The 21,161-nt window shown below is 40.6% G+C and overlaps 1 protein-coding gene across 3 annotated transcripts in view; it reads right to left on the bottom strand.

Annotated features, from left to right (window-relative positions):
• Positions 1–21,161, bottom strand: part of PKIG (cAMP-dependent protein kinase inhibitor gamma) — a 71,102-nt gene that overhangs the window by 15,263 nt on the left and 34,678 nt on the right. For 2 of the 3 annotated variants that reach the window (XM_027847674.1, XM_027847682.1), the window contains exon 2: positions 12,375–12,444. The gene's annotated coding sequence lies outside the window, so the exon portion shown is untranslated. Of the gene's footprint in view, positions 1–12,374; positions 12,445–20,144; positions 20,322–21,161 lie in introns of those variants that run through there. The other variant, XM_027847665.1, reaches the window with a different exon arrangement.

Below are 21,161 nucleotides of genomic sequence, written 5' to 3'. Positions count from 1 at the left end.
CAGGAAAGGTCATTTCCTGTTTCTTTAAGGGAAAAAATATTATTTGCCAAAATCCACAAAGAGAAAAGAAACCATTTTCTAAAGGACGAGGAGAACAGAAGAGGGGCTTATTCCATTGGGAAAAACTTCTCTTAGCAGGAAAGTTCCCAAGGTCATCCCTCTGTTGTGGAATGGATAATAAACATAGTTCACATTTCTATGACACATTATGGGGAAGGGGTTGGCAAACTAGAGCCCATGGGCTAAAACTACCTGCCTGTTTTTTGTAAGGCCTGGGAGCTGAGAATGTTTTTTACATTTAAAATAAAATTTTATTGTATTTAAAAATGTAACTGCCATTCTTAGCCAGGCTGTATAAAAATGGGCAGGAGGCCAGATTGAGCCCTTGGGCCATAGTTTGTCATTCTAGTTTACAAAGCACTTTTCTCATAAAAATTCTATAAGGTAATTCTGTAAATTCAGTAAATAAATTCTATAAATTCTGTAAATAAAAACTTTGTAGGTAATATGAGTATTATTATCCCTATCAGACAAATGGAAGAAGTTGAAAAAGGGAAATGACTTCACTTGACTCGAATAGCTAGTAAATGGCAAGGTTAGGACTCAAAACCAGGTCTATTAAGTCTAAGACTAGTGGTATTTGTATTACATTCTGCTGCTTCTCAGAATATTGATGTGATCACTTAACATAAACACGATAAAGCTACCTAAATCTCTCAGAATCTTATATCCTAAAGTTCAATTCTATTCAAATCAACAAACATTCATTAAGCACCTACTCTGTACCAGTCATGTGCCAGTCATTTGCTGGATTCTGGGGATACAAAGAAAAACCAAATTGTCCTTGATGAAATTAGATGCTTACTTTCTACAGGAGAAAAACATGTAAACCAACATGTAAATTCAAAATATATACAAAATAAGGACAAAGTAATTTTGGTGGGAATGTGGGAAGGGAGGAGAGACCCCACAAATGGGTGAATCAAAAAAAGCATCTTGAAGGAAGAGGTTTTACTTAAGCGAAGTCTTGAAGGGAATAAGGAATTCTAAGAAGTGGTGCTGAAGAGGGAGAGAATTCCAGGCACGGGGGCAGCTTGTGGAAAGGAACGGTGATGAATGCAACAGCAAAGATGCCAGCAAGGAGGTCCATCTGTTGAAACAGAGAGTGTATCAGAGGGAGTAATATGAAATCAGAATAGAAAAATAAGTCAGAACCAGACTGTGAAGGGCACTGCCAAGCTGAGGAGTTTGTTTTTGGTCCTCCAGGCAACGGGTAGACGCTTAAGTAAGGGGAAAGTATGGCTGTGATTGTGCTTTAGTAATATCGATTTGGCAACAGTGCAGAGAATGGAGAGACCAGTGAGGATGTGAGACCCAAGCCAGGTGGCAGAGGAAGAGGGGCTGCACCGCAGACGTGGCTGTGTGAGTACAGGGAAGGGAAGGAGGAAAGAAGTCTTATGGAGGCAGAATTAACAAGACCTGTAACTGGCTGGGTATGGGTGGGGAGGGGGAGGCAGACTGAAGAAGAGTCAAGGAAGTCAAAGTGTGTGAACCTAGGTAACAAGAAAGAGAGTTGTTCCCTTGGCAGAAACAGGAGGGATGGATAGATGTGTGGGGAAAGATAAGGAGTTCTGTTTTGGTGACTTTAGAGTCTGAGATATGCAGTAGAGAGAGTGTTGGAGTCAGTAAAACCTGAATTCAAATCTTGCCTCATCTACTTACTGGATATATGACTCTGGACAAGTCACTTGACATCATTAAGCTTCAGTTTCCTCATCTGTAAAATGGGGATAATAATAGCACCTACTTCACAAACTTGTGGGGATCAAATGAGACAGTAGAAGTAAAATGCTTTGTAAACCTTAAAGCTCTATATAAATGGTAGTTATTAGTGCTATTACTATTATTATGACATTTAGTTTGAGATGTTCAATTGCCAACTGGAAAATATGACTGGAGTTCAGGAGTGATATGAGCATGGGCTATGTAGATATGGTAATTACCTGAATAGAGATGATAGATAAACTCATGCAAGTTGATAGAATCACCAAGAGAGAAGAGTATAAAGAGAAAGAGAGAAAGAAAGAAGAGAGTGAGAAGGGCCCAGTACAGAGCTCTGAAGTACATGCATAGACTGAGAGTAGAGTACATGGAAGATGACCCTGCAAAGAACACTGAGAAGGAGTAATCAAACAGATAAGAGAACCGAGAGAAAGAACTGTTATAAAAATCAAAGAAAGACAAGGTATCCAGATGGAAGGAGAGGATAACAAGGTTAAATGCTGCAAAAAGGCAGGATGAAAATGAGAAAAGGTCATTGTATTTAGCCATTAAATAATCACTGGTGACCTTGGAGACAGCAATTTCAGGTAAGTGGTAGGGTCAGAAACCAGGCTGCAAATAGGTAGAAAGAATGGGAGGTGAAGTGGAGGCAGTGAAAACGGATAGATTTTTTTTTTAATGGGTTTTGCTGTCATAATGATACAGAACAACAGCTTGAGGGCACGGCAGGTTCTCTCTTAGTAGGCTAGTTGCCTATAGTCTGTAGATTTCATTGGGGATAATGGATTATAAATCACTATTCCATCTGCAGCAGGGAGAAAGAGACGAAAACTAACCCCTAGAAATAGAGAGCAAGGATACTGCTGCTCATTGTTTGAGGATAGGGAGCCAGCAGAGAAGGAGCCAGGAGATAAGGAGATTGATAACTGGGGGGGAGGGGAGAGGGATTTAAAAGGACCAGCTTCCATAGGGAGCTTGGGAGGGGGTGGGCTCAAGGTCATAAATGGCCTCAGCAAAGTAAAGAACCACCTCCTCCTCTAAGACTAAGGGAGATGACGGTGGAGAGGTCTGAGGTCTAGAACTGGGAAGAAGAGGAAGCTCATTATGAAGCTGGAAAGTTAGCTTGGTCTATTCCCAGGCCCCTATTCGAAGCCTCTCCAGCATGACAGAATTTGCTCCAGGTTATAATCTACTGGCACAGGCTTCACAAACGCCAGGTCTTTCATAGCGGCCTTCAGAGTAGACTGTCACCTCCTGGAAGGCTAGGATTAGAGCAGCTTGGCGGTGCAGTGGATAGAGTGCTGGGCCTGGAGTCAGGAAGACCTGAGTATCTCAGACAGTTACTAACTATAAATCATTTAACGTCTGGGCACATCATTTAATCCCAATCTACCCCAATCTTTCCTCAACTGTAAAATGGGATAATAATAGCACCTACCTCCCAGGGTTGCCATGAAGATCATATGAGAGAATATTTATAAAGTGCTTGGCATAGTACTTGGCACATAGTAGGCACTTAATAAAGGTATGTTGCCTTTTCTCCTTTCCCTATGCTTTCCCCAGACTCAGCACAGGGCTCGTACATTATGGAAAATCTTCTACTGAAGAGCAGTCCAAGAGAATAGAGAGGCCCTGACCTTGAAGCCAGGAGCCAGGACATTTTTCAGTCATATGTGATGCTTCGTGACCCCATTTGGGGTTTTCTTGGCAAAGATACTGGAGTGGTTTGCTATTTCCTTCTCCAGCTCATTTTACAGATGAGGAAACTGAGGGAAATAGGGTTAAGTGACTTGCCCAGAGTCACACAACTAGTAAGTATATGAGGACAGATCTGAACTCAGGTTTTCCTGACTACAGGCCCAGTGCTCTATGCACTCTGGTGCCAGCTAGCTGACCAGGGATAATAATATTGCACAATAACTGAGAGGTACAGAGTACAAGGAAATGATTGGTAAATGCAACATAAATGTAAGCTAATAGTAGTAACCAAACTCTATACTTTACATATGAGGAGGGCACCTAGGTAGTGCAGTGGATAGGGCACTGGAGGATCTGAGTTCAAATCTGGCCTCAGACACATAACACTTACTAGTTGTGTGACCCTGGGCAAGTCACTTAACTCCATTGCCTAGCCAAAAAAAGAAAGAAAAAAAAAAAAAGAAAATTACATATGAGGAGACCAAGGCTCAAAGGAAGGGAAGGAAGTGTCTTACTCAGTTTCACATGGCTCTAAGTGACAGAGCTGTAACTCAAAACTAGGCCTTCTGATTGTAAGTCCAGGTCTCCTTCCCCTATCCAACAAGGCAAGGCAGAATAACAACAATAGATAGAATTTATATAGCACTTTAAGGTATGCAAAGTGCTTATCCTCACAACGACCCTGGGAGGTAGATGCTATTGTTATCCCCATTTTATAGATAAGGAAACTGAGGCAGAGGTTAAGTGACTTACCCAGGGTCCCACAGCTAGGAAGTGTCAAAGGCTGGATGTGAAACCAGGTCTTCCTGGCTCCAGATGTAGCTTTCTAGTCAATTAGTTGCTCCAAACTATTAATCAATCAATGTTTATTAAGTGCCTACCATATGCCAGACACTGTGCTAAATGCTGGAGATTCAAAAAGAGGCAAAAGATATTCCTTGCCCTCAAGGAGTTTAAAATCTAAAGGGAGATTCAACATGAAAACCAATATAGTCAAAGCAAACTATATACTGAATAAATAGGAAATAATTAACAGAAACAAGGCACTGAAATTAAGAAGGATTAGCGGAAGCTTCAAGTAAAAGATGGGATTCTAGTTTGGACTCAACGGAAGCCAGGGAAGTCAGTAGGTAGACCTGAGGAGGGAAAGGATTTCATGTATTAGGCACAGCCCAAGAAGGTGAATGTCTGTTTGTGAAAGAGCCAGGAAGTTGGCATCTCTGGACTGGGGTACATGTGGAGAATAAGATGTAAGAAAACTAGAAAGGCAGGAGAGGGCTAGGTCATGAAGGGCTTTGAATGCCAAACAAAGCATTTTGTATTTGCTCCTGGAGGCGATGGGAAGCCACTGGAGTTCGTTTATGGGGGGTAGGGGCAAGGGGAGTAACATGATTGGATGGACTTGTACTTTAGGAAAATCATGTAAAGAGAGACTTGAGTCAGGCTGGCCCACCAGCAGGCTGCTGTCAGGTGTGAGGTGATGAGGGCCTGCACTAGAGACGTGGCAGTGTCAGAGAAGAGAAGGGAGCTTATTAGGGGTGAGACTGACAGGCCTTGGCAAGAGCTTGACTATGCGGGATCTGAGACAATGAGGAGTTAAGGATGACCCAAGATTGTAGCCTAAGCAACTGGAAGGCTTAGTTGCTATCTGCAGTAACAGAGAAGTTTGAGGAGGGGAAGATAATGAGTTTAGCTTTGGTTATGTCTAGCTTAAGATGTGTAAAAGGCAGTTGGAATTGTGAGAATGGAGGTTGGCAGAGTCTGGAGCAAGAAAAGGTAGATTTGAGAATCATTAACACATCGATGGTAATTTAACCCATGGGAACTGATGAGATAACAATCTAGTTAGGGGTATTATTTGGCGCCTGGACCTGGCATAAAAGTCAAAGTCCAATCGGCAAGTGTGGTGCTCGTCTGGAGTAACCTTTTTGGTCCCTGACAATGTCAGGGCTAGCAAACATATGCTTCACTTCTGCTAGACCACGGCCAGGCCCCATGAGGAGATTACAAAGTAAAATAAATAGGGCTAATGAGGGCAGGAAAAAAAAAAGGGAGGCTGAAGCCTAGGAAAGAGCACTGAACTGGGAGTCAAGAGACCTGGTCCTGATTCCAGCTCTTCTCCCAAATCCCTATGTGACCTTGGTCAAACCACTTCCTTTCTCAAGGCCTCTGTTTGCTCCTACAAAATGAGGGGGTTGAAACAGGCGATTTCTGCTATCCCTTCTAGCTTTGACCACTTATGTTCTAAGACTCCCTCTAGCTCTGATGTTCTTTATTCTATTTTCTGATGCCAATTCCAGCTCTGTCCTAAGGTCCCTCAAAGGCCACACACAAAGTGACACAAACCAGGCCTTGAATCTAGGTCTCCTGGTTCTTGTGTCTCAAATGTCACTGAGAATCTGGCAGCTATGACATAGAGGTGAAGACCTGAACCCTTCACATGAACACCCCTGTGGAGCATGAAACCAGCGAAACAGAAACCAGTCCCTGGGCTTCAGACGATAGTAAAATGATCCTGTACTGAGCTCCTAACCACTCTAACACCAAAGGAAAAACATCCTCCTCCATCCCCTTAAAACAAGAATACTCTTTTTTTTCAACCACTGGCTAAAAAAATTTCATAAGACTTGGCGGCTGAGAAGCTCCCAAATAAAGAGGAGTTCCTCAGAAAAATCCTGACTGTAGCCTTAGAGAAACAAAAATTCTAAATGAGATTTCATGGCCATATTTGAAGCACATTTGAAAATTTGCCAATTAAGAAGCCCTGAACTTGAAGTTACAAAAACCAGGTTCAAACCCCAGCTCTGCTATTCATTTGCTGTCTGATCCTAGGCAAGTCACTCCCCATTTCTTAGCCTTGGTTTCCCCATCTATGAAAGATAATAATTCTCCCTGAGCTTCCTGCACAGAATTGTAATAACCAAACAAAGTAATAGATGGTTTTCCAGCAGCTCTATATTTGTAGGTGCTTCTTCATCTCTTTCTCCCCACTGCAGATGGAATGATGGCTTGTTGTTCATTGCGCCAACTAAGTCTATAGGCTATAAACAAACTTGTCCATAGATCTCGAACTACTGTTTTATGCGCAGCATTAATTCACGTAGCTTTCTGTTGGGAAGCGTCTGTGCTCTGAAAACCCAAAGAATTTAACCAGGTGTCTTGAAAACATAGCAAGCAGCATGGTGCAGTTAGTAATATTGGGTGAGGATTCTAGAGACAGGTTCCAGTCTCTGCTTGACCATTAACTCACTACAGGATCTTGGGTAAATCACTTCCCTTCTCCGGGCCTCAGTTTTCTCATATGTAAAATAAGGGGATTGAACTAGATAACCCCTAAGGTCTCTTTGAGCTCTAAGATTTTAGGTTCTAAGAGCCCTTTCATATTTGACATTGTATGCTGTATTCTCTAAAGTCTCTTCTGGCTGTAAATAACTATTCTATGTTTTAAGGTCCCTTTCAGCAGGGATATTCTATGCTTTATGTTCAAGGAATTTTTCCAGCTTTAAACATTCTCTAAGTCTCTGATTCTATGTAACTATAAAGCTCTTTCTAAATGTTAAGTTACTGTAAAAATTCACCACTTGGTGGAACTCTGCTGGGCCTCTCAGAACACTGACCTATTGGGGGACTCATCAAGGATTAGCTTACATTTTCTTAATGCTCAGGTGGATCTTTGGTTCTGTTTGTCTGCTACCTCAGGGCCTTGCTGATCCTAGAACACCAAAGTTGCAAGCGTCGTTGGAATACAGAATGTTATACCTTGAAGGAACACATCTTAAAGCATAGAACACAGAATATCAGAACTGGAAGACCTTCAAAGACCACCTATTTCAATCCCCTGTAGATGAAGAAATTGAGCCTTGAAGAGGGAATGATCTATGACCAAGTAATGATCAAGTATGTAGCACTGTAGCAAGTCTCCAAACAAGCAATGTCCCCAGTGGTCTTTTCACCAACCTGTGTTGTCTCCTCACTGAGGAACAGAGAGAGGCTCAGGGAAGATGTGTACCTTGTGCAAGCTCACCCACTTCACAGAGGGCTGGGGCAGGATCGGAACCCAAAGCTCCGAACTCTGAGGCCAGCATGCTTTCCATTACAACCTGTGGCCCCTCCTACAGACATGGTCTGCCCAAAGGTCAATATCCTCTGGTCAATGGCCTTGTATTTTCATTTTCCCCTGTTTTCTCTCATGTCCCCGTGTGCCACCTTCAAAAGAGACATCACAGCCAGGCTATGATGGGAGGCCCCAGGCCCTTCTCCCACTCTGTGCCTGTGCAGTCTCAAAGCTGACGAAGTCACTCTCATGTGGGGCTGGCCTAGACACACTCTGTCCTCATTCCTCTCTCTACCAGATGTGGGATTGAGAGGAGATTCAAAGGCCAGGCAAAAACACCCTCTGCCTCTGAGCAGTCTGCCAGCACCGGGGGAGGCATGATCCTGGAGTGCGTCATCACGGAAAGGGGTCTGCAGAGGCCACACACTCCCCAAATACCTGGATGCATTCCCAGATTGTACTTTAGGCCTTTGATGGCTCTACACAGAACATCTGTGCCCAAGATGAACCTTCACAGTTCACAGGAAAGAAAGAAATCACCCTACATTTTAGTAACATTCAGTAAGCAACTGCCATGTAAGGGCCCTTTGCTAGGTGCTAGGGAGAGACAGAAATAAGAAGCAGTTCTCTTCCTTTAAAGAGCTAGAAATCTAGTAGAGAATTTATTCTTTTCATTATTAATGATAACAGTCAGCATTTACATAGTATTTTATAGATCAAAGTAAGGGACATGAAGGAGTACTGTGGCTGGAGTCATTATACCCGAGTTATTCTGATGCTTGTCACTCCTGTGACTATGGGCAAATCTTTACATTCAAAGATCATGGAAAATGAGAGAGGTACCATGAGATTAGGGAAGGGGAAATGTCCTAGTTTTCAAAAAAGAGAACAAAATCTTCAAATTGTAAGCCAGTGAGCTTGTCTTTGATTCTGGACTAGGTGGTTAAAGAGATAGCTGGCAAATATCTAGAAAGGGAAGCAAGGTAATTACAGAGTCAGGGCTTCACCAAAAACAGGTCATGCCTACTAACCTCATTTCCTTTTTTAACAAGATTACTAAACACATAGGTGAGAACAGTAAGATACAGTTTTTCTAGACTTCTGCAAAACTTCTGATAAAATATCTCATTACTATCCTTGTGCAAAAGATGAAGGGATATTGATTAAATGATTAAACAATTAGATGGATTCAGACTGGTTGGATGGCCAGACTCAAAGAGCAGTTGGTTAATGGTTCAATTTTAATGTAGCACTCATCTCTATTAAAATTCCTTCATTTAATTTCATGTGATATTTGGCCCAATATTTTACCTTATTGAGATCCTGTTGGATCTTCACTCTCTTATCCAATGTGTTAGCTATCTCTCTCCTAGCTTTGTGTCACCTGCAAATTTGCTAAGTTTGCTACTATACTTTTATGCATAGCTTCTATGCTTTTACCTGACACTAATTTAAAAAAGAACAAAAAAGCATAGGGACAAGTACAGATCCCTGGAGCCTTCCTCTAGAGACCTCCTCCCAAGCTGATATTAAACCATTAATGACTATCTTTTAGGCCTAACACTCAATGAGTTCTGAGTTCACCTAACTGTAATCTCATCTAGTCTATATCGTTCCATCTATTCCCCCCTCCCCCAAAAAAAGCCCAGAAATAGCATGAGAGACTTTCTCTGGATGTTTTACTAAAATCTAGGTGAACCATGTCTCCTGTTCTCCCCAATCTTTCAAAGATCACCAACAGTGGTCCAGGAATCATATCAGCTAGTTCTTTAGGTACCTGAAGATGTCACTCATCTGTACCAAGTGATTTGAACTCATCAAGGACAGCTGAATGCTCTTTCACTGTTTCCTGACTTATTTTGGGTATCAACTCCCTAAGAGGCACACTTTTTCCAGTCTAAGGATCATTCTCTTTACCAGAGAAAGCAGAAGCCAGAGAAGAATGGAGGAGATCCATATTCTGTCATCGGGGACCATCACCATAACCCTTTACGTGTTATCTTCTCTCATTAGAATGTAAACTCCTGTAGGACAGGGGCTGTCATCTGTTTGTATTTGTATCCTCAGTACTGAACACAGGGCCTGGCACATACTAAATGTTTAATAAATGCTTTTTCTTTCATTCAATAGCCTCTTAATTTGTCTCCCTTCCTCAAGTCTCTCTTTTTTTCCAAGTTATATTCTGAAAACACAGGTCTGACCATGTCACTTCTATGGTTAATAAACAACATTGGCATCTTATTGTATCTGGGTCAGATTCAAATTTTTCTGTGTGGCATTTAAAGCCCTTTACCACCTAGCTCCAATCTATCTTTCCAGTCTTATTATACATTATGCCCCTTCACACCCTCTTATGGTCCCAACCAATATGGCCTTGTTTGAACATATATCACTTCATCTTCAGTTTCTGCACCTTTGCAAAGGCCTTCCCCCATACCTAGAATGCTCTCCTTCCTCATTTTTGCCTCTTACGATGCCTAATTTCTTTCAAAGCTCAGCTCCAGTTTCATCTCCTACATGATGCTTTTCCTGATCCCCACAGTTGCTCATGCTTTCCCCCTGATCAATTACTTTGTCATACACACACACACACACACACGTATGTATGCATGTGCAGGTTTCCTTTAATTTTTTCTCTTTCTATCCCCAATGTCTATTAAAGTACCTGGCATATAGCAGGTACTTAATAAATGCCTGTTAAGTGACTGATCCCTAAGTCTCATAATAATTCCATTCACAGATTACTATGGTAAAGTAGTCTTGCAAAAAAGATGTACCAAAATTTATGCAAGAATGCTGTGGCTTATAATGGGATGTTCTGATCATCTTAATTTATTAATTTATTTGAGAAAAACATTTAGATGTATCAATAATGATGAATATATTAATAGATATATGATCACTATAATGAAGGAATGGCATTATGAATAACATGATGATTAACCTGAAAGCAGTCTTCACAACACCTGAAAGACTTCTAGAGCGCTGGATCATGATTTGAGAATTGCTGCATCCACTCATGCCCACACGTGTGGGGCTTTAGCATAGATATGTGGAGAGTCTCTATTTCGATAAGCTATTTCTTGTTTGTTTTAACTTCACCACCATGCACCATTTTTCACCCATCGTCTCAGTACTTGTTTAAGTAACTTTACTGCATACATTTGTATGAAAGGAAAACTGGTATCATACCCAGTTTTATTGATATTTTCTTCAATTATTATCTTATTAAATTTTCCTCTTAACAGTCTCATATAAACCTTGTAAGGAATTGTTGATATCTAATTAAAAATAAACAACAAATTCTGTCAGAGATATGACATACAGTGATCTGAGGTACTAAATTTCGAGGCATCATGGTATAGTGGAGAGAGGACCGGATAGGAGACCAAGTTCAAATTCCAGCTCAAATGCTATTGTGTAATTTTAAGTAAAGCACTTCATTTCTCCAAGCCTCAGTTTCTTCATCTGTAAAATAGGGATAGTAATTTTTGTAAACTTTAAAGTACTATGTAAGTGAGGTTTTTAAATTAAATTTTTTTTATTTTTAGTTCTAAATTCTTTCTCTCCTTCCAGTCCCTGCCCCACCCATTAAGATGGCAAGAAATGACATTCATTATACATATGAAGTCATGCAAAACACATTTCCACATTAACCATGTTGCAAAAGTATAAGCAAGAAAAAATAAAGAAAGTGAAAAAATATGAATTCATCAGTTCTTTCTCTGGATGTGGATAGCATTTTTCATCATGAGACCTTTGGAATTGTCTTAGATCACTGTATTGCTGAGAATAGCTAAGTCTTTTACATGTGATCACAGTGCAATATTGCTGTTACTGTGTACAATCTTCTACTGCTTCTGCTTACTTTACTTTGCATCAGTATAAGTCTTCCTGGGTTTTTCTGAAACCATCCTGCTCATCATTTCTTATTGCATAATAGTATTCCATCACAATCATATACCACAACTTGTTCAGTCATTCCTCAATTGATGGAGATCTCTTTAGCTTCCAATTCTTTGCCACCACAAAAAGAACGTCTATAAATATTTTTGTATATAGAGATCCTTTTCCTTTTTCTTTAATCTCTTTGGGGTATAGATCCAGTAGTGGTGCTGAAGGGTCAAAGGGTATGCAGAGTTTTATGGTCCCTTGGACATAGTTCCAAATTGTTCTCCAGAATGGTTGGACCAGTTCACAACTCCACCAAGAGTGAATGTGTCCCTGTTTTTCCACATCCCCTCCAAAATCTGTCATTTTCTTTTCTGTAATGTTAGCTAATCAATCTGAGAGGTGCGAGGTGGTATCTCAGAATTGTTTTAATGTGAATTTTTCTAATTATTAGTGATTGAGAGCACTTTTTCATATGACTACAGATGGTTTTGATTTCTTCTTCTGAAAAATGCATGTTCATATCCTTTGAGCATTTATTAATTGGGGAATGACTTATTTTATAAATTGGCTTAGTTCCCCACATATTTGAGAAATGAGACCTTCATCATATAAACTTGCTGTAATTTTTTTTTCACAGTTTCCTGCTTTCCTTCTAATTTTGACTATATGGGTTCTGTTTTACAAAACTTTTTAAATTTAATGTAATCAAAATTATCCATTTTACCTCCCATGATCTCTACTTCTTTTTTTGTTATGAACTAAATGAGTTTGCTTTTTATTAAGTATTAAAGTAATGTTAATAATTCTAGAGAGCCAAATTTGTCTTTTTCTCAAGACAAGTATAAAGTCTCTTTCTAATATCGTGTAACAATTCACTTTTTCCTACAACAGAAACACAAGTGCTTAAGAAAACACTTGTGGGATTAGAAGGTATATAAGCTCCTACCTGGTTTAGTTCTCTTCTCTTCCCATCATGTCTTCAGATTTTCAGCTCTTGACTAACCACTATAGACAGTCTGAGGAACAAAAGAGTAAAAAAAAAAAAAAAAAGGTAAGGTCAGAGAAAAGTGGTTAAATTCAATAAACATTTATTAAATGCTTACTATGTGGCCACCATTGTGCATTGTGAAGGATGGATAAAATTTCAACATGCTGTGAAGCAGGGAAGGTAGACTGGTCACAGAAAAAGGTAAAAGCAAAAGACAGAAAATCTTGATGGTGTAGGGAAACATGTGTTGGGAAGACTATATAGTCTGGATTGGTTGTAGTACAGAGTACATAAAGGGAGGCAGTGGAAGACAAGGCTACAAAGAGAGGCTGGTTGGTGCCAGATCAGGGAAGACCTTGAATGTTGAACTGAGGAGCTGGGACAAATAACAAATCAATCCACTGCTCTGACAAGGACTTCCCAAGTTCTAAGATTCTTCCATAGAAGATTCCTGGCTCTTCAAGTGGACCTGATAATCTTGGGCAGGACTGCCTTAACATAGATATAACTAGGACTGAGAGGTCAGAAAGTTGTGCTATCAAGTAGTTTATCCTGCTGAGAGGGTTAGCTTTGCTTACCTCACTTGAGTCTAATACCTTTATCTTCTGTTAAATTGGTAAAATTTTCCTTTTCAAAAATAAAAAGGATGCCCAAAGCCTTGTCTTAGGACTATAGTCACAGAAATGTCAGAACTGGAAGGGACTCTAGAACACAGAACATCAGAACTGGAAGAGATGCTAGAATAGAATGTCAGAGCTGAAAGGTGCCTTAGAGATCATCTGGTACAATCTCTTCATTTTAAAAATGAATCATGAATAGCACTGAGAGGGAAAGTGAATTATATAATTACTCTTAATTTATGTATTCTAAATCCATAAACATTGAGTTAGTGCCTTGTAAAAGCCCCTATTTAGGAGAGGGGGCCCTTCCATTTTCCACAGTTCTCAGAAGCAATGGGATATCTGTCACCTTGTCCTATAAAACCAGTTAAATGCATTTTCTCATATGATTGTAAGGCTCTGATGGGGAGTTACAACAGTAGCAGTAATTTTCAGCCACCTGATACCTCAAGCAGATGCTCTGGCCTTCAAATCAAGTGAGCCTTTCTCAGTGCTTAGAAGAGCAGAAACAGTAAAATGGAGTGGTTCATAATTCAGTGAAAGAAAAAAGGACTCAATATAGTCTATCCCACATAGTAAAATAATAATAAGAAAAAAACAAAGGGAGGGTTTGGCACTCTCCTGGAAAGAAAAAACATTGAATATTAGATAAGAAGTACCTAAGGGCTTGTTGTCAGAACTGGAAAGGACCTTAGAACTGAATGTCAGAATTGAGAGAGATTTTAAAGGTCATCTAGGCCAATCTTTCATTTTACAGGAGAATCTGAGGAACACGTGGAATTGCATTAGATCTCAAACGTAGGAGATTCTATTTCACTTCTGGGCAGCTCTTTTACCTACTCTAAATTTACATGTTCAAAATTTACAAGGAAAGAATATAAATTTAGAGCTTGAAGGTCATCTTGTCCAATCCAATCACAAACAGGGAAACTGAGGCCCCAAAAGGGGAAGGGTCCAGAGTCATAGAGTCAGTAAGTGGTATGGCCTGAACAAGAGCTGAAGTTCAGTATATTTTCCACTATACCACGTATTCAACCGGACAAGATACAAGCAGTTTTGAGCAACTGCCAATGTGTGGCCCAAACCAGGATGAAATTCAAGCCATGGTTAGATTAAAGATCTAGTGATAGTTTTGTACCATGTTTTTATTCCATTCCTTCAAATTGCCTTGAATTTCAGATATTTCTAGAACAGGTCTCCAGCCTTTTTGTGAGGAAAACTACTTTTATTTCCTCAAAGCACATGTGATCAGATAGACTTAGGGCCTAGAGCTGGAAGGTCTCCTGTAGAGTTCTTCACTTTGTATCACGGACCTTTGGGAGGTCTGGCGAGGCCTATGGCATCTTTCTCAGAATAACATTTTTAAACGCATAAAATAACATATACAGGATTCAAAGAAAACCAATTATATTAAAATACAGTTCTCTCTCTATATATGTATATATGCATGTACATATACATACACACATACACACACACACACACATATATATATATATATATATATATACATGTGTGTGTGTGTATTTTTTTAAGTTCATATTCCCCAGATTAAGAACCTCTTCATTTTACAGATGAGGAGATCCCAGGAAACTGATTTGCCCAAGGTTACACAGTTAATAAATGTCAGAAGCAGAATAATCTGAACCTAAATTCTCTGACTAAATCTAACATGATCACTGACACCACACAGATGTACTGGTGTGACAAGTACTGCAGGTGGAAAAGAGCGAATGGGTTACTGGGATCAGAGAGCACGACCCCTTCGGGCTAGAAATCCTTCTGAACCTCTTTAAGGAGAGACTGCCAAGAAAACCTTTAATACCTAGTGACTACTGCCTTGTGCCTCATCTGGCAGGTAGGCATTCAGGGCCTTCCACCACCTGGTGCCACCTAACCTTTCCAGCCTTGTCTCACATTACTTTCAGTATTTTTATACTCGGTATTCTAAGAGTCATACGTGACTCTGCGCTGTCCCTCTACTCACATTCTATGCTTTCCCAACCTCTGTATGTTTGCTCATGCTATAACATTTACCTGGAAGTTCTAGCTTTAAAAACCCTACCCACCCTTTAAGACTCACCTAAGATACCAGCTCCTTCATGAAGGCTTTCCTGATCCACAGTGCGCCACCCCACCACCCCCACCATTCCTACTCCGTCAGAATTTTTGTTTTCATTCTCTAATCTCAGAACGCACTTTGTTCCTCTGCTATGCTTTTATGATGTTATTTTTCTGCACTATAGCTATTGTATACATAGGAGGCTTATCAGAGCATTCTCAAGGGGAATAAGTCTTTGTTTAGCACCTTGTAGCTCATTAACTGGGGATAAAATGATTGGCTCAAAGTTCTCCTCTTCGTGCTGACATATAAGAGGACGTCAGCGGCAGAGCCGTGTCCCCTTTTGCCTTTTTTTCTCTTCAGAGGACAGGCCAGAGAATAGTACAGCTAAGATTAGACCTGGGTCCCACTGCTAATTGAAGCCTTGGGTCAGAGGCATGGGGGGAGGGGAAGGAAAGAAGCTGCATTTGCTCTCATCTATGCAGTTCAATAGCAGAGTTCCTGGATCTTAAATTCTGCTCCCACCCTTGGAGTGGCAGTGGCCTAATCGGAGAGATGGCAGGTATGTAGCCATGGAGAGGGGAGCCACATGACTAAGTGGTGGAATTGTCTGAATTTCAGCCACCCAGAGAGGGGATTTCCTTGCCTCAGGGTTGTCTCCCTAGCAACTCCCAAGTTGAAGAGTTCCAGAATCCAGCTTTCCAGTGAGAGAAGACTTCCTGGCAAAACCAGTTTCTTGAGGAAACAAGTATAATACACATGTACCCAAAACTAGAGGAGCAACAGTCTAAGCCACAATATGAGGGTACAAAAAGCCTGCTCTTTGCCTTTCGCTATTACCATGAGTTATTTTGGACATTTCAGGGATGATGGAGGAAGGGTCTGTAATAACATGTAGGCTCACTGAGATAAGGACTATTAAAGCATTGTGCCTGACATACACTAGGTGTTTTGGAAGTGCTTGTTGAGTGATTGATTGCCTGCTTCTCTAACAAGCCCAAGTATAAGGGGACCCAAGCCTTTAGGATAGTATCATAAGGTATGGAACTTTATAGATTTCTGAGGTAAAAAGTGGGGCATATCAGAATGTTGGAAGTTGCTGTTTTCCTAGCAACTTCCAGTTAATTTCATTCATTTTTGAAGGGGATATAAACCACCAGCCACTATGATGTAGGGGACTACATATATTCTGAAAGGGTAGGGGGAGAGGAGAAGGGGAGTGATGTGAAACTCATTGGAAAAAGAAGGGGAATGTTATCTACTATTTATGATCTGCTGTAAATACTTATGTTTTTCTGCATTAACTGTAGTGTAGAATAAAGGCTATACCCAGTATGGTTTTGTTACCTTGAATGCTTATATGGGATCTTGCTACCCTTTTACCTACATCTGTGGAGACCTGTGCATAAGCTACATAAGCTATAGTTGGGAGAATTCCCACAGGAAACTCTAGGTAGTGGCAACATGAAAAAAAAGAGAGTGATTTGGGGAAGCTGTCCCTCAAGATTGAACCCAATTCATATAAATCCAGAAGCTGGGGTTCTTGGCCATAGGTTATATATACCTCCAAGTTCATAGGCTCATAGATTTAGAACTGGAAGGGACTTTCAAGGCTGAGACCAATATTCTCATTTTACATATGAGGAAAACTGAGGCACAAGTTAAGTGACTTGACCAGCATCACACAATTAATAAGTTTCTGAGGTGGATTTGAACCTAGGTCTTCCTGACTCCAAGACTAGCCCTCTATCCACTACTCCATGCTGCTGCTATAACTCTACCATGAATAAAAGAATTGAAGAAAAATAATAACTGATAAACTCACATTTTTATGGCACATTAAAGTTTACAAAACACTTCCCTCAAACAACTCTGTAAGGAAGGGAGGGCAAGGTCAATGATTTCTTGGAGAAATGAACGAGCCTCTTCTGGGTAAAGGGAGGCTGCTTTCTGGTTGTGGGCAATGTTGGTTCCCTCCTGTATTAGATCAGAGGCCTTCTAGCATTTAATACAATCACTTCCTTCAGTGGCTACTGAGGGTAACTACCAAAACACTACTCTTTCTCCTTAGATGAAACAATATTCAAAAGCTTTCCCAAGGCCTTTTTGAAAGGCCTGCAGAACAGTGATCTCAGCTCCACACTCAGATTCCATGGTTCTTGAGTCCTAGAGACTGGTTGGACCAGTTTCCAGCTTGGTATCACTTCTGACCTCTCATTCAGACACAAACAGCAGAGCTTAGGGGTCAATGAACTGGTTTTATCACAGTATGCTGGAAGTGACACCTGCTAGCTGCTTCTTTAAATAATTCCAGCTAAAGTCTCTTTAGCCACTTCTGCTTTGGGCCCAGCCTTATAACCCTGACCTCAGCCTCCAATTACTATAACATCAGCAGTCTCTAAATCCTGCTTTTTGATAGGAACTCGTAACAGTTCTGGGCCCCAATCATTGCAGGTCAGTAGTGGGATTATTGGATTAAGAGAAGACTTCAGTTCACCAGAATAAATACCCTCTTGAAGCTGACCACTACTTACAGTGAAACAGCTGACTGCTGAAGACTGGGATTATTAATCTTTCTGAAGTGTACATATGCTATGAGCCTGTATGTGTACTGCACCAATGTCTACAAAGCCTGTGATGGTGATATACTAGATAGATTGGGGAGGTAGAGAGGGAGGAGTGGTTTACAGTGGAAAGCATAAAGCAAGGAGAGGCAGTAGAGTATACTGAAACAGAGTGCTGGACACGGGGTCAGAGCAAGTCAGGACCAGCTCGGTAACGTCCCTTCCAGTTCTAGACTCCCAGATCCTAAGCACTTGTCCGAGCTTTGCTCTCTTTCCCCATCTCCAAGGACAACATGCCTGGAATGTCAGACTCTAGTACTGACTCTATACCTTACTAGCTCTGTGACCTTGGGCAAATCACTCTCTGGACCTCAGTTTCCTCATCTGTAAAATGGAGAAACTAATACTTATGTTATCTGTTTCACTGAGTTATGAAAAAATACTTTGTCAATCATAAAGAACTATAGAAATACAAGCTATTATTAATGCTATGATATCAGATACAATAACACATATGCTGGCTCATATTTCTATAGGTTCTCTATTTGTAGCAATTCATTTTTCATTCAGAGTAGTAATAATAATTGAGAATTATAAAGTTTAATCATTTGCTAGCAAAATAAAGACAATTTCCACCTGATCAGTCAACAAAGCATATCTCAGTCTTTACTTACTATATCTCTCAAAAGAGTAAAGGATCTGAAATGCTGTGAAATCCCCCAAATTTCCACTGATTTAAGCCCTGTGGTCGTGCCTTCCCTTAAGTCCAGCACTGATTAATTTAACCCCATGTAGAGAAATAGAAATGGTCCATGGAAAGGAGGAATGGTCATTGTTACAAACTAGTAGTAACTGACCCGATATACACAGAACCTTAGAGCTAGATGAGACATCAGAGCATGGAACACAGAATATTAGAGCTAGAAAGGACTTGAAGGTCATCTAGTCTAATGCCCTTCATTTCACAGAATAAGAAACTCGAGTTTGTGCTTCCTAATCGATCAGTAGGAGGCCCCTGCTTCAGGGCAAGCCTTGAGGGTTCGACTTTTCTTTATTATTATAATATCTGGAAATGGGATAATTCTCCCCCCCCCCAATTCACATTTGAACCAGGTACTCTGATATAATGAAACATTCACTGGGTATAGAGTTGAAGGACCTGGATTTGAATTCTGATTCAGCTACATGCTGGCAAAAGAAGTTTGGGCAATCAGTTATCCCCTCAGGGCCTCAATTTCCTTGACCATAAAGTGAGGAGGTTGGATTAGATGAACTCTAAAGGACCTCCCAAGTCTGGGTCCTAAAGTCTTATTTGATCCTTGCTTTCTCCCTCACTCTTCAAGAACCACATACATGCCTCTATGCATAAAACATGAAAAACTGCTAGAAATTCATCCCCCAAATCTGTGTCAGTTCAAACAGTGTTGAGTCCCCTCAGGGACCAGAAATATTTTCTTCCCAAAGGCCAGATTCATTTCAAGTTCTGACCTAAGTCTGCATGAGTTTTGGCTCAAAGTTTTGCCTTGTCAGTGGTAAAACTTTTGAAATATATTTAAACTACTTTTCAGGGATGATGAATGGGAGCCCCAATGTCCTAAGATATTATCCATCCACCCCCACAGTACTTGCAACCCACTGTGATCCTGCCCATGCTCAGTAACAACAATGACTGTAAACTTCCCTTTCAGTACCAAAGTGGCTCCTTATATTTATGCATCTGAAAACAGGTAACCACCTAAGAGCTTACATGCTCTGCTTATTTGCCAAAAATAAATAGCAAATTATAAAAACATGGAAAAGAAAACACCACGTGGCAAAAGTAAATGAGGACTGACCATGTTTTTGGCTTTTAAATGCCATGGCATTTAAAATGCCATCTACTTCAACATCTGTTCTTAGAACCATAAAATGTGATAAAGAACCTTGGAAGAGAAAATGTTGGCATTGGAAGGGTCCTCAGAACATAGACTATCAGAACTGGGAGGAGCCTTAAGACACTGATTACAGCTTTAAAAACTACATACACTTTCATTTTCTCATTCTACAGCTAAGGAAACAGAAGTCCCGAAAGGTCAAAGTGACTTCTCTAATGTCACACATCCTCTCAACCTAGTTGGTGGCAGAACCAGAATTAGAACCCAGATCCCTTGTATTTCAAACCAATATTCTTTCTACTATACCAAGACCATATAGTTAAAACATAATCATATAACTTCATAAAACTTATTGACATCCCTAATTCCAAATTAAATATCCACTTTTTCTAGACAAAACCCAACAGGAACACACTTAGATGACACAACAGCCTTAAGAAGTTTCAGATAAAGCCACCATTTTCAGGGCAAATATATAATTCTATACATATCACACATATAAAAACAGCTATTCAGTTACCAATGTGCCATCTATGTGTCTTTCTAGAGAGCTCATCTCTAGACTTTGCCTCTGCTTCTCCTTGGAAGGTATTTGAGGTTCTACTTACAGAATGAAACTCTCTGGGCCCTGGGAATTTCCAGTTGAGAACTAGGCACGTAAAGCAAGGAGTCCTGGTCACCAGCCTGGTTGTCAGCAAAAGAGAAAGGATGGATTGACTGCCGTAGCAGTGCCGTTAGAGAGCTGGCTTCCTCTCTATTTCCTAAATGAAATGCACTTCGAGGCTTTAGTGGGAGTTTCCCACATAGCTTGCCAAGCAAGTCCCCATTTGCTGTAATGCAATGCTCAGCCTGATGATGTCAACCAGTCATTTGCCTAGCTTCCACCTCGAAGTCCATAGTAGAGATCCGTTTCCTTAGGACAATGAGCTTGGTGCTGTAACTTCATCCCAGGCTGGCCACAGATGTCTGACATCCTTCCTTCCATTTTCAGCACTGCTGCGTCAGTGACAAAAGGTTTCCTATCCACAGTTCACTAGCCTTGGGATTCAGGCATTCTTGCCCTTTGTTTCTTACTGCCTGATGACTAGTTTATAATGTTTGCTTTGTAGCATTTTAATTATTTTCTTCGGAGTAGGGTGTTTTCCCCATTGCCTTTTTCCTGTCAAGCCGATGAAGTTGTTTGGTTTCCCACAGAAGTCCATTAATGAATATGTATTAAACCCGTACACTAGGCAGAGCACTGTACTAGGTGCTTCCTGCCAGCAGCTCATGTTTAACTCAGGCTTTCCTCACAATTATGTGAAGAAGGTGGTACAACTGTTATCATCATTTTACAAATGAGGGAACTGAAACTCAGAAGAGACTTGCCCCAGAGTCACACAGCTGGGTTTTGGCCTAAATGACTCCTAGACCAATGTTCTTTATACCAACCACAATGCCTCCTACGAGACATGGTATAGGCTAAAGAAGATTTTAGAAATGAAAATATGAATGCGTTCCAAAATGGTTTGGGCAAACTGATGGATGACAGCTAACTCTCCAAGTTCATACAAGAAAGGCCGACTTTCCTCTTTCACAGTACATCCTGCAAGGCTTCTGGTGGCAACTCAACACTGGGCTGGCTC

Source organism: Vombatus ursinus, unplaced genomic scaffold (assembly GCF_900497805.2).
Source record: "Vombatus ursinus unplaced genomic scaffold, bare-nosed wombat genome assembly UNPS02000580.1, whole genome shotgun sequence".
Taxonomy (NCBI): Eukaryota; Metazoa; Chordata; class Mammalia; order Diprotodontia; family Vombatidae; genus Vombatus; species Vombatus ursinus.
This window is presented reverse-complemented; position numbering and strand designations above follow the sequence as displayed.